At 42.1% G+C, this 11,886-nt stretch overlaps 1 long non-coding RNA gene across 1 annotated transcript; it reads right to left on the bottom strand.

Annotated features, from left to right (window-relative positions):
• Window positions 1–275: 275 nt before the first annotated feature.
• LOC123800306 (uncharacterized) lies at window positions 276–3,109 on the bottom strand. Its single transcript, XR_006781880.2, has 3 exons — window positions 2,979–3,109; window positions 1,235–1,343; window positions 276–538 (listed from the first exon to the last, which is right to left on the bottom strand). It is a non-coding gene; the product is annotated as an uncharacterized LOC123800306 (long non-coding RNA).
• Window positions 3,110–11,886: the final 8,777 nt, after the last annotated feature.

Here is an 11,886-nt window from a genome sequence, read left to right on the forward strand (position 1 = left end):
GAACCTCAGAAACCTTCTGTTGAGTGAAAGCAGCCAGACACAAAAGAATACATATTCTATGATTCCATTTATATAAAGTTCTAGAACAGGGAAAACTGATTTCTAGTTACAGAAATCACAACTTTGTTCTGCATGCAGGGCGTGAAGATTGTCTCGAAAGGTGTGAGACCTCTCCCAGGTGAAATGGAAAGATTCTGCATTGTTCTGAGCAGTTGTTGCACAGGTGCACACATGTGTCACAGATCCTTGACCTGGATATAAGAATCGTGCATTTTGTTGTATGGAAAACAAAAAGTTATTTTATCTTTTTTTTTAAACAATTAACCAACTTAGAGTACATCATTAGTTTCAGATGTATTGTTAAATAAGTTATTTTTAAAAATCCCACTTTCAACAATCCCAAGGTAAAACAATGAGATAAAACTGTTATTGAATTGTAAGGAAGATTGAAACTCGCCAGAAGTATATTTGGAGTACAACAGCAGAACAGCATCAGAGAAGACTTTTTCCAATGTAACTCTGAAGAAGCCAAATCAAGCTAGTGGAAGAAAGAAAAGGGAATTTTTTATGTCATGCAACCAAGACGTCCAGGCGTGGAGTTGGCTTCAGGGATCAAGGCTGACATGCATCCAGGCCTCCCTGGCACTCAGTTGCATTCTGCTTTCTCTCTCCGCTGTTTTTGTTTTTTGGGTTTTTTTTTTTTTTGTTTTGCTTTGTTTTGCAGGCTGAGCCATCATGACAACTACAGGGAATGTCCACAGAGGAAACAAAAACATCCCACAAAAGCCACTACAGTATTAGAACAAAATGATGGAGGAAGGCCCAGCTCCTCATGAACTACTTAAATGCCACCATTCCATTCTACTATATACCACAAAAATTAATTTACTGATATCAATGAACTACTTTCAATTTGGTGAGCTGGGGAATCTTTTTGTGTGAGGAATATTTTAAATTTTACGTTCATGCTGAACACCTAAAACCCACCACAGCTGAGTAGCAACCATGAGACCACCGTGCCTGATGCTTCCTCTTCTGCACAAATAGATCATCGCTTCATTCAAGAGGGCAAACATTCTTGTATTAGACAATCGCCTGATAAATAGGGGCTTCCTCTAGTCCCCAACCTTCCAGAATTATCACTAAGCCAGGACCCGTGGAAAGCTTCCGTGCTTGAGTTTTCCCACACCCACAGAAAACTCCCAGACTAGAGCATTAGGTGGTCTCTACTTACCCCAAGGGACAAACAAGCCTTTCCACGATCCCACGATAGTTTTTAAGGAACACTTAAGCATTCTGAAGGCTTTTTGGTCAGTCGTTTTCCAAAAGATGAATCTACAGTTCTGAGGAAACAAAGAGCATGTGTGGGTCCTTCTGTTTCCAGGTTTGGACAAAGTACAACATTAGTTATCAGTTTAAAAAAGAAAAATTCTAGTGTTCTTTACCTAATGTACTTAGTGAAATAGTTGTTAACGTAATTTACTTGTAAAAGTAGGCCATTTCTATCAGAATAAGTTCTGGAGCTGGTAAGGAATCAAATGCAAACATTGGAGTCATTTTTACAAACCAGAAATACAAGTGGGCAAGTTTCATAAAAGCCCAGGAAATAAGTTTAAAGTCTAATGACAGGCAAGAGAAATATCTGTGATTAATCCAATAGACCAAATGTTTCTATTTCTAGTGTCTATGGATCTCATACTATTGATTAGAAAATCACCCAAATTCCAATATAAATGCGGACTAAAGATATAAATAAAATAATTCACAGAAGAAATACAAAAGGAACTATCAATCTCACTACCAAGCAAAGAACTACAAATTGAGCAAAATTGGGATGCCGTTTTTCTCCTCGTAAGTCAGCAAAGTGGTTTTTAAATGAACAGTTTAAAGAGCACATTGAAACATCACTGGTCAGAGCATAAACTCAGACAGCCTTCAATAAGCAACTTGGACTTAAATAAGTCTATATTCTTTAGCCTTATAATTTCCCATATAGGAATCAACCTAGAGAAATAGGAGGAAAATTTAAATATTCACATAGGTACCCATCACAGCACCTTTTATGTACAGATATCACAGCACTGTTTAATAATATTAAAAACTGTAATTAGCTTAAGTGTTCACTGGGAAAAATAAAGACATTATAGTATATTCATTCAATCCCAATTTCAAGGGGATATCATGTATGTAGCCATTAAAATTATTTTATGAATATCACATGACAAGGGAAAAATGTTAATATTTGAGGGGGAATGTTAATATTATAATGCTAGATAAAAAAGGTTAGAAGACTGTATATATACAATATAATGCAGATATAAATAATAATAATAATAATATAAATATAAATAATAATATAATGCTATATAAATACATGCATGCATCTGCTATTCTATATAATGCAAGAAAAAAAATCAAACACAAGACCCCAAAACGTTAACCTGGATTTTATGCAATGATTTCTCTTTTTAGGGCGGTGCCTTTCCAGATTATTACAGGAGCATGCGCTATTTTTGACAACCAGAAAAAAGTCACTTAAAAACAAAACCGATGAGATCTTGAATGGCATCCTCTTAAAGAAACAAAAGAATTGTAAGAGTAAAGCTTAGCAACTTTCTACCTGGATTATTCAGGCTCTTTGTTAAAATATTTTCATTTTCAAGGCCATACAGGCCCATAAAGCAAACTAACACTTCCAGCCAACTTAATAGAGAAATTAAGTGGACACTAAAAGATTTATATTAATGGCTGCTGACAGGAGGTGTCATGACTAACTGCCAAAAGGATAATTAGAGTCCTTTCCTCCGTGGCAATTGCTTCTGTCGCTTAGCTGGGCTGGCGATGCTTGGCTTCTTGGGTTCTCTCTAGGGGAATTAGAGGAGTTCACCAGCATGAGGGCTGTCCAGGGTGGCTCTTTAGGTCTCCCCCAAGTTGGTCTGGTGACATGAGCCTCTGTGTAGCATTTGAGCTGTACGTACCTGTGACAGCTTAGCTAGGCTGGACCAGAATCACAGGGAGCATCTCATCTCCGGTTTCTCAAATGTACGGTGTAGTGGAGGTTAAGCAAAACCAGGTGGCATCTCCAAAGGGCTATGAAGCATAAACCTGACAGAACATGGAAAATCAGAAGTGGCCCATTCCATCATAGACAGAGAAAAAAACCTAAGGCGTGTGTTATGTACAATTGGCAGGAGATCCATTTTTCCCATTGTCATAGTTAGGCAGACTCTGAGACTAGGATTTAGATGCAAGAGGTTGATTTAGAAGGTCATTCCAGAAATCCCAGTGAAGGAATGTGGCCATGATTAGGGAAGGGAGGACACCTGGGATAAGATGTGTCAGTGAGCAGGTTATCACTGTGGGCAACAGGAGGAGCTCAATCCTACTGGAGACCCTCTGAGGAAAAGTGTGGAGAACAAGTCAGTGTTGTCCTATTGAGGGGCAAGGAAGCTGGGTATTTATCTACCAGTTCCCATCCCTCAACGGGTGAAGTATGTGCTTTGGGCATTAATTCCAAATCTCTGGCAGCAAACTGCCCTGTGCGAGTTAGTCACCCTCCTGGCCAGAAAAGGCTGTTGGGCAGGAAGATGCAGAAAGCTATAGAAGGAACTGTCTGCAGGTAACTCGGAGGAGATAGGTAGCATCTGCTACAACAGGCCATACCTCAGCCACCTCACAGTACTTCCACTGGAACTTGTCCCCCTAGTTTTTTCCCTCAAGTGCTACACCATTTTTTCTAAACTCCTTGAGATGGGCCTGCTTTGCTTCTAAATGGTGATGGATTCTTATTAGACTCTTTCTTTGGCTTCTGGAGTCTTCTCAACAGCCTCTTTTCCCTGGTCTGGTTTCCCTGGTCTAGGCCTTAGGTCTGCTGCAAACACCAGCTAAGCATGATTCCTTGGCTTTATCCATATATCCGTCTACCCACCCATGCATCTATTTTGATTGGAAAAAGAGGGGAGGGGTATGGGAAAGAAAGCGATAAAGAAGCAGAGAGGGAGAGTCTTTAAGATATTATCACGTAAATAGTCGTGAAATCGGCTTCCATACAGCAAATTGGAATGAAGAGTCGGATCATATAAAGAAGGGACAAAAACAGTGTTTAGTTACCACCTTTACCCTTTTTGAACGGATCTTCCCTTGTAGGAAGATACTTTGAGGTTATGCAAGGAATTTGTTGTTATACTTTTGTCACCGGTTATTTTTCTGTTGATGTTTCTTATCTGGAACAATTATTACTGTGGTGTTTGCCAAATGGTGATTTTCTAATTCCATCCTGCCTTCTACACTTATGAACTGGATTTCCGCTGTAATGAAAGGCCTTCCCTTCTCCCTTATTTATTTATTTATTCAATTGTTTTTATTTATATTAGTATGGACGCCTGGTTATTTATTGTAGTCTATGATTACACATAGAATAATCTATTATTATCATTATTTGGTCATTCAAAATATCCCAGACCTGAGAACCAGGGTTTTCATGTCTATTTGCCACAAAACACTATGTGACGTCTTTCCTGGTTTCCTGTGGTTTCTGGAGAGACACAAGTCCCCCACAAGGTTGAAGTAAAAAGGCACTAGGATTGTTGAGACAGTGTGAGCTGTACAGCCATATCCTTTCAAACTCAAAAGCAAGATTTGGCAGGAGTAAGTCCCAAGTTATAGGACAGGAACTCTTCTTTATTTGCATATTTATCTTTGTGCTTTTTTTTTGCCTTTGACAGCAGAGCTCTGACCCAATGAGGATATTGGTTTAGCAGAAATAATAAACAGCTGTTGAGTCCAACTCTATGCCCGAGGCTCGGGGGTCTTCAAAGATGACTGTGGCATGGGACCAGGGGCCAGGCTCACTCACTGAGGTCAGCTCTCCAGCCGTGCGACATGGACGGCGAGGGGGATTTTCATGTGTGGTATCCTCTCAGGAAGAAACAAATGAAACTCAACTCAAGTCTGTGGTTTGACATTTTCAGAGTAATCTACAGTGAGTGGCAACATGTCGAAATTACTTTCTTGAACAGAAAGTTGGCCTGACAAAGAAACTGAGGGCTCCAAACTGCTTGTCACAGAGAAAAGAATAGATTTGGGCAATATCCAGAGATCAGATCACCGGGGTCTGAGGAGGGAAGGTGCAAAGTCATGGACAAGGCAGGGCAGGGTGCCTTAGGCCAAGGGCTCCTGAGACAGCCTGGTTCTGAATCTTCAACTTTGCCACTTACTAGCCCCGGCCCATTACTGAGACCCCCTAAGCCTCAGTTGCCCTATTTTTTCCATGGGCATTTGACATAGGGATGAAAACAAGAATAAGTATGCTGTGTGAGTTTTTCTTCATTTGCTTCCCCAGATCCACTCTCCACTCCTCTCTGCCCTGCTCTGTGCCCAGGAGACCAGTCTTTCCAGGCAGCATCACCTCAGCAGCCAGGCCTGCTAGCTGGGTGCGGCAAATGGGAGCCATTTGTAGGAGATTGGAAGGTGGTAGGAGAGAGGGGTCAGGGATACTTATGCCTTTCCCCCTTCTCCCACTCTTCCACCCGTGCTCCCTGCAGGCTCCTCATAAAACCTTCCCACTACTGCTATTCCCCCAGTGTTTCCCATCCCATGTTGGTTCCCTAGACCTGCCCTCACCCCTGTATGTATCCCTTCACTAAACTCCCTTTGTTTGAGCTATTTAAGTGCTAGATTCAGATGGATAAATGCAGCACAGGGCTGCTGGCAAGAGTCAATGAATGTCCCTCCAAAGCATGGGGCATGCTACGCTGGATGTCGTTAGAGGTGTGCCTCAAAAATGTTGTGGTACTATATCACAGCCTCTCCCATCACTCTTGGAAGCCATTTTGGCTGGTGACAAATGCATAGTTGCTTTAGAAGGGAGCAAAGGGGGGTGACATTCTGGAGCATCCTGGTATAAATGGGGCCAAAACGGGATCAGAGTCAACAATGGAAGAAGTTCTATCCTGGCACTCTGGGCACTATGTCAAAAGCAATGAGTGCAAATACAGTTGCCATGGACCCAAGAGCCTTAATGGTGATATTACATAACCTGATTTACAAAGAAAAGCTCAACTGAGTGATTAAAAAAACCCCACATTTTAACAAATATCCTAGAGTAATTTTGTCTGTATCCTTACCCAGAAGCAATGAAAAAAAAAAATCTAGCAGACACCCAAGTAGTGGCTTCTGTTCCCTAAAATAACAAACACTTTGGTAATACCTTGCTGGATCAATTTGTTTTCCAGAACCAGTTTTGGGAGGTGGTCCTGTAGCTGTGGATGCACAGAAATAAGGGGTATAACACAATTACCCACTGGGACAGCTCAGTAAGTGATGGAGTGCAGAAACAAATTCTCATTCAGTAACCTTGCTGCCATGTTTTGTCAAGACTTGGTATGCAATGTGCATACATTTGCAGTATGATTGCCATGTAAGATAAAATTGGTATGATTGGAACCAAACCACAGGTACAACCTGTAGGGTCTGAAGGATAATTTGAATTCACGAACTTAAAAATGTCATATGGAAACAGACAATCCAGCATTCATTAACCTTGTCTGGGATGTCAAGGGGGGAAAAGGCAATCAATGGAATGCTTCTAAAGACCTCCTTGTTTGTCAGTGTATTTCTGGAACTGAAACAAGAGTCCATGCTGAGAGGTAAGACGAGAGTTCTGTAAAGGAAGATTCAGCATCTCAGAGGCTTCAAAGAAAGGTCACCTTGCTTGTTTGCCAATGAAAGGGAAAAGTGGATCTGGGCACAAAGCTTCTAATGAAATAAATCATTTAAATAAAGGTGAAAAATTTCAACACACCCACCTTGCTTACCTTGTCTCAAAAGGAAACCAAACCCATGGCAGATGACAAACACCTAGTTTTCTAAGCCAGTTCAAAATTTTGGGAACTCATTTTATTTTTAATAGTATTTTATTTTTAATCAACATCATGGATAAGTGACTTGATTTTAGAATTTCAAGGGAAAATTTGTCAAAGATGTGTCTGAGTTTTTGATTTGTAAAGCCAAAGGCTTTAGAGATAGCTCCATAGGAGAAAAAGATGCGAAAGAGAGACAGAGAGACAGAGAGATGGAGAGACAGACAGAGACAGAGACAGAGAGACAGAATGACAGAGAAATACAGATAGAAAGCAGTTTAGCGAGTAGACCCGGATAGTAATTGGGGCTTCCTGGCTCAGTCATTTTGCAGTAGGTTTAAAATTTGAGGCAAATTACTTCTCTTAGCCCAAGTGTCCTGAACTGTCACACAGGACAGTGATGCTAAAGGACCGCCCTGTGCAGGGATGGCCTGGCACCTAGAGGGGGCCCAGCGCACAATGTCTTCTGTTAGTGTTCTCGTGGCAGCCATGATTTTGCCCCACAATCCCTCTCCCCTGGAGCATTAGCTCCAGACAGGCCTCTGGCCCTTGCATGTCGAGCTTATCCTTATGAAAAGTGACTATTCTGCCAGTAAAGGAAATAGCCTGGAGCCCTCTTCTCAGACATTGTTCGGGACAGAGGAACCAGTACTCACTGCCTGTTTACTCAAGTGAGAGGGTTCAAACTACTTCCTCTAATGGTCTCAGAGAAGGCTAAAGCTTTGTCAGCTGAGCATTTGTGATCTGGCTGGCTGGGAGTGAATAATTAAACTCCTGCCAACACAAAGTGCCCTGTAAATTCCTTAGAGCAGCTTCCTGTTTCCTCCATAATGCATGTCTCCCCACCCCCCACCCACATAATTGTATCTGTGTTGTTATTTAGCCAGAAGCTGACCTCGTAAGGCTTAAATGCTGTCCTTTCCCTCATGGGCAGTTTCTCAATAGCAGTTGTGTGTCAGCTTGCAGGGAAGCCTATGCCTACCCCACCCCACCCCCGGATCTGGCTGAGAGGGGCTGGAGCGGGTCCATCGAGCAAAGTGAGGCCAGCTCCCATCCTAACAGATTCAGAAAGAGCCACTCCAGCAGAATACAAAACAGAGGGGGCAACCAGTGCCTTTTTGCATGTCGATATCCTTGTGGAAGGAAAAGTTGGCCTAATTGTATAACATCCTGTTCCTGGAGGGCCAGTATTCAAGGGTGGAGAGGTACTTTAAAACAAACAAAGAGCACTCTTGAAAGGATTGAAATGAGACCGATTCACATCCAAGCCTGTTCAGAAGATACTGTGAACTGTGTTTCCTGTTTCTACCCATCAATGGTGGCCTAAGATATTTCTCCAAGATCCTTGCATCTTAAGGGAGCTGGCTCCCAATGTGGACACCTGCGGCTCAGTCCCACAGGCCACACCAGTGGAATCACATGTTTTCATGCACAACGTTAAAGGAAGCCTCCTCCCACCATGAGCGAGAGGAAGCAATTAACTTTTAATTCTGTCAATCTGATCATTTCATTGTCTTATGAGGTAATGCTCAGTCTTTCAGATTTCTCCCTCTTCTGCTTCTTTCCCAGAATGCTTTGCAAGATGGCTATTTTTGGATGTTTGGGGAAAAGATTTAAGGTCCTTGGAGATGGTATACTCTTGCTCCTTCCTGGGCCAAAAGCCCTTTGAGTCCCTGGTTCTTACCTTGCTGGCCTTTGGGGCTCCCGTCTGTGGCCAGAGACCTCTGGGTCAGCCTCCTGCCCACAGGGAATGTCAGTCAACTTCCTCTGGCTGGTCGGCATCACCCCAGCTCTGCTCAACGGCAGACCATGAAACCTTGCCAGCTATGCCAAATCCTCCAGCAGCCTGGTGCCTGAGCACCCACCCTGATCTCCACGGAGGCATCACTTCTTCCCACTTAGCAGACCCCCAGGTAGTTCTTCATTCAGAGCTCTCAATGCATGGGGCCCATGAGGAACCTGGGAGAACTGCCTCTCAGGGTCCCACTAACCACAGTGACTCAGCTGAGCCCCTGACACAAGTATGTGAGTGCAAATAGTTTATTTGGGAGGTGACAGTTGGAAACACTGGCAGGGAGTGAGGAAGGAAACAGGGAAAGCAGAAGCCATTAAAGCTTGCATTATCACGCAAATTGCCACTGTGGGCAACTGGAGCTTAATCCCCCAGGGGAGCACTGAGCAACAGTGTAGAACATGCCTCACAGTTATGGCCATGTTAATAATTCATAAAGGTAATTGTGAAGATGATATGGAATGTGCGTGCAAAGCAATTAGCACAGGACCCAGCACATAATAAGGGCTCAGTAGATGAGAGCACATCCTGCTTCCTCCCTACACATTCTCCTGTTTGCCAGTTCTTTGCATGGTGTCTTGGGCTCTTACGTTTTTTTCCTGATGTCTTTGATCATTTCTTCTGTTTTTCACACATTTTTATTTCTACTCTCTGGACCCGGGGCAGATATTTCCCAAGGTCCAACTTGAGCTTTCCACTCTTTTCCTGTTCAGTGAATCCATCCATATGCAAAGTTAATGGGAAAAAACACTCAAGTCCCTTCAGTGCTAAAACCTAGATGCCTCTGGAGTACATATGCCATCCTACCCCCAGCGTGAAGCAGTCTGTGTTAAAACTTTGTCATTTCAAACCTTTTAGAAAGTGTAGTAGAAGCAAGTGCATGGATACTGATAAGTTTGATAATATGAAGTGCTGTAAGGTACTGTGGGGAAGTGAATATTCTCATACCATTTTGGTGGAAGTCCCAATGTATATGGCCACTTTAGAGGACATCTTGACAGATATTATTAAAACTGAAAATGCACAGACTTTTTACCACCAAGCAATTCAATGTTTGCATATCCATCATAGAGAAACTCATTCAAAAGCACACAACGATATTCATTGCTTTTTGCTATATTAGCAAAAAATTGGAAATAACCTACATGTCCATCAGTAGGGGACTAGATTAATGAAAAAATCATATATTTATATGTTAGAATAACTATTATAGCAGTTAAAAAGGAATAAACTAGAACTCTGCATATCAACCTGGAAAGGTCTATAATAAATTGAAAGAAAAAGCAACTAGCAACCACCGATATGTTTTCTGTCCTTATAATTTTGCCTTTTCCAAAAGGTTGTATGGATAAAGTTATACAGTATGTAGTCTTTTGAGTCTGGCTTTTTTCATTTAGCTTAATGCATTTAAGAGTCATCCATATTATTACAGATATCAGTAGTTCCTTTTTTACTGTTAAAATATTTTGCCTGGTTTTTTATCGGGCTGTTATGTATGTAACACAGTTTGAAGAAATAAGACAAAATTTGGAAAGGTAGAAACCAAACTCCCAATTATAAGCTCTAGGAGAATGGAGGGAGCCAGGATTGGAGAAGGGAATGGTTAAAGATTAAGCTTTATCTGTAATGCTATCATTAAAAAAAAATAGTGGATTTCTATCTTAACTTGCATAATTGAACATTTAACTTACAAAGGCAGTAGATGAAGTTGATAATTGCACTGGTTATTAAGGGATCTCTATTCTTAGATAATAGACACTGGAGTCTTTAGGAGTAAAAAGCTATGATGTATACAACTTACCCTCAGAAGGTTTAGGAGAGGGAGAGAAAGAAAGAGAGAGAGAGAAAGACAGATTAATTGAGAGAGAGCACTTGAAGAGGAAAGGGAAGAGCTTTCTAATGATCAAAAGCTTGAAGTTCATGGAACTTCCTTAGAGGCAGGCTGTTAATTGAAAGAACAAGACTGAGGAGGGCAGATACCCAAATTCCATGAAGCAGGAAAAGAGAACAACTGTGAGCAGCATCTACGTTCCAAATCAAAAGGAGAAGAGAGAGGAAGACAGGAAGGTGTCACTCCTCCTGAGACATCGTGTGGATGCAGTGGACTCCATGTGAAGAAGGAAGGGAGCAGGAAGATGAATTATTCTGAACTAGCATCTCAGGGCTCAGGTTTAAGCTTATGAAAGAGTGTATGCATAAGGGGTTGTGAGGCTTTCAGCATGTCCTTCCACCTGTGACAGTTGGCTGGGTCCATGGCTTCAAACTCATTTGAACCTGAGTGATATGAATCGTACTTGGAAGATACCTTAGTGATGTGACCGTATTCCCTCAGACCTTGTGACCAAAACAGTTCATGCTGGATGATGGAAGTCAGGTGTGCAATAAGGGAGTCCACTGAAGAACTAAGAGGAATAAGGGCAAGAACTAGAATTTCATGGCTCCCCATACCATCCCTGTACCATTGGCCTTCCTACCCTGCCATTTTACCCTTGACTCATGATGGTGAAGAGCAAACCCAAGGTGGTCCGGGAACGTAGGTGGGTACCACGTCTGCATCGGTATAGGACATCAACACTAAACAAGGGACTTACTCTTCGGTGTTGTTTTACCTAACTTCTCACCCCATCTCTTGGCCCTTCTAGATATTCCTACCAGAGTGCCAAGTGTTAACTTAGACTCAGTCTTTGTGATGTTCAGCTTCCCTCCCAAGCTAACCGTTCTTCACCATGTCCCGGTTTCTGTCAGTGGCTCCAAAGATTTCAAAACCCACTTCTACTCTACAATTTCTCCTTTTCTTCTCAGTTGAAACTTTCATTAAATACCACTTCTCTGCCTTTGAAATTTCCTCTGAGACATCTCTTCTTTGTGTCAGCATCCACCAGCCCGGATGAGAAAGTGACTGCTGTTTAATTGACCTTGTCTTCACTCTGAGCTCTCCCTGTGCGTTGCTTCTGCCGACTGCTATCAATCATCCCAGCTCCGCGCCTTCCCTCCCCAGAGCCCTCAGCAGCCTCCTACTGTCTGTCTCATTAGTCCACTTATTAGTCATTTTTAGCATAACTTCCAAGAAGTCACTGCCCTTTAGATGTTTTCCTTCAAATTGTCTCATATCCGTCCTTTTCCCAACATTTCCATTGCTGCCCCCTTAACCCTAACACTCATCATCCATGAACCCAGTAATCACTGGCCTCCTTGATTTTAGTTCCTCTACTTTATCCTACATTCTACTTTTGC

Source organism: Ursus americanus, chromosome 22, assembly GCF_024610735.1.
Source record: "Ursus americanus isolate L20-20 chromosome 22, mUrsAme1.1.p, whole genome shotgun sequence".
Lineage (NCBI taxonomy): Eukaryota > Metazoa > Chordata > Mammalia > Carnivora > Ursidae > Ursus > Ursus americanus.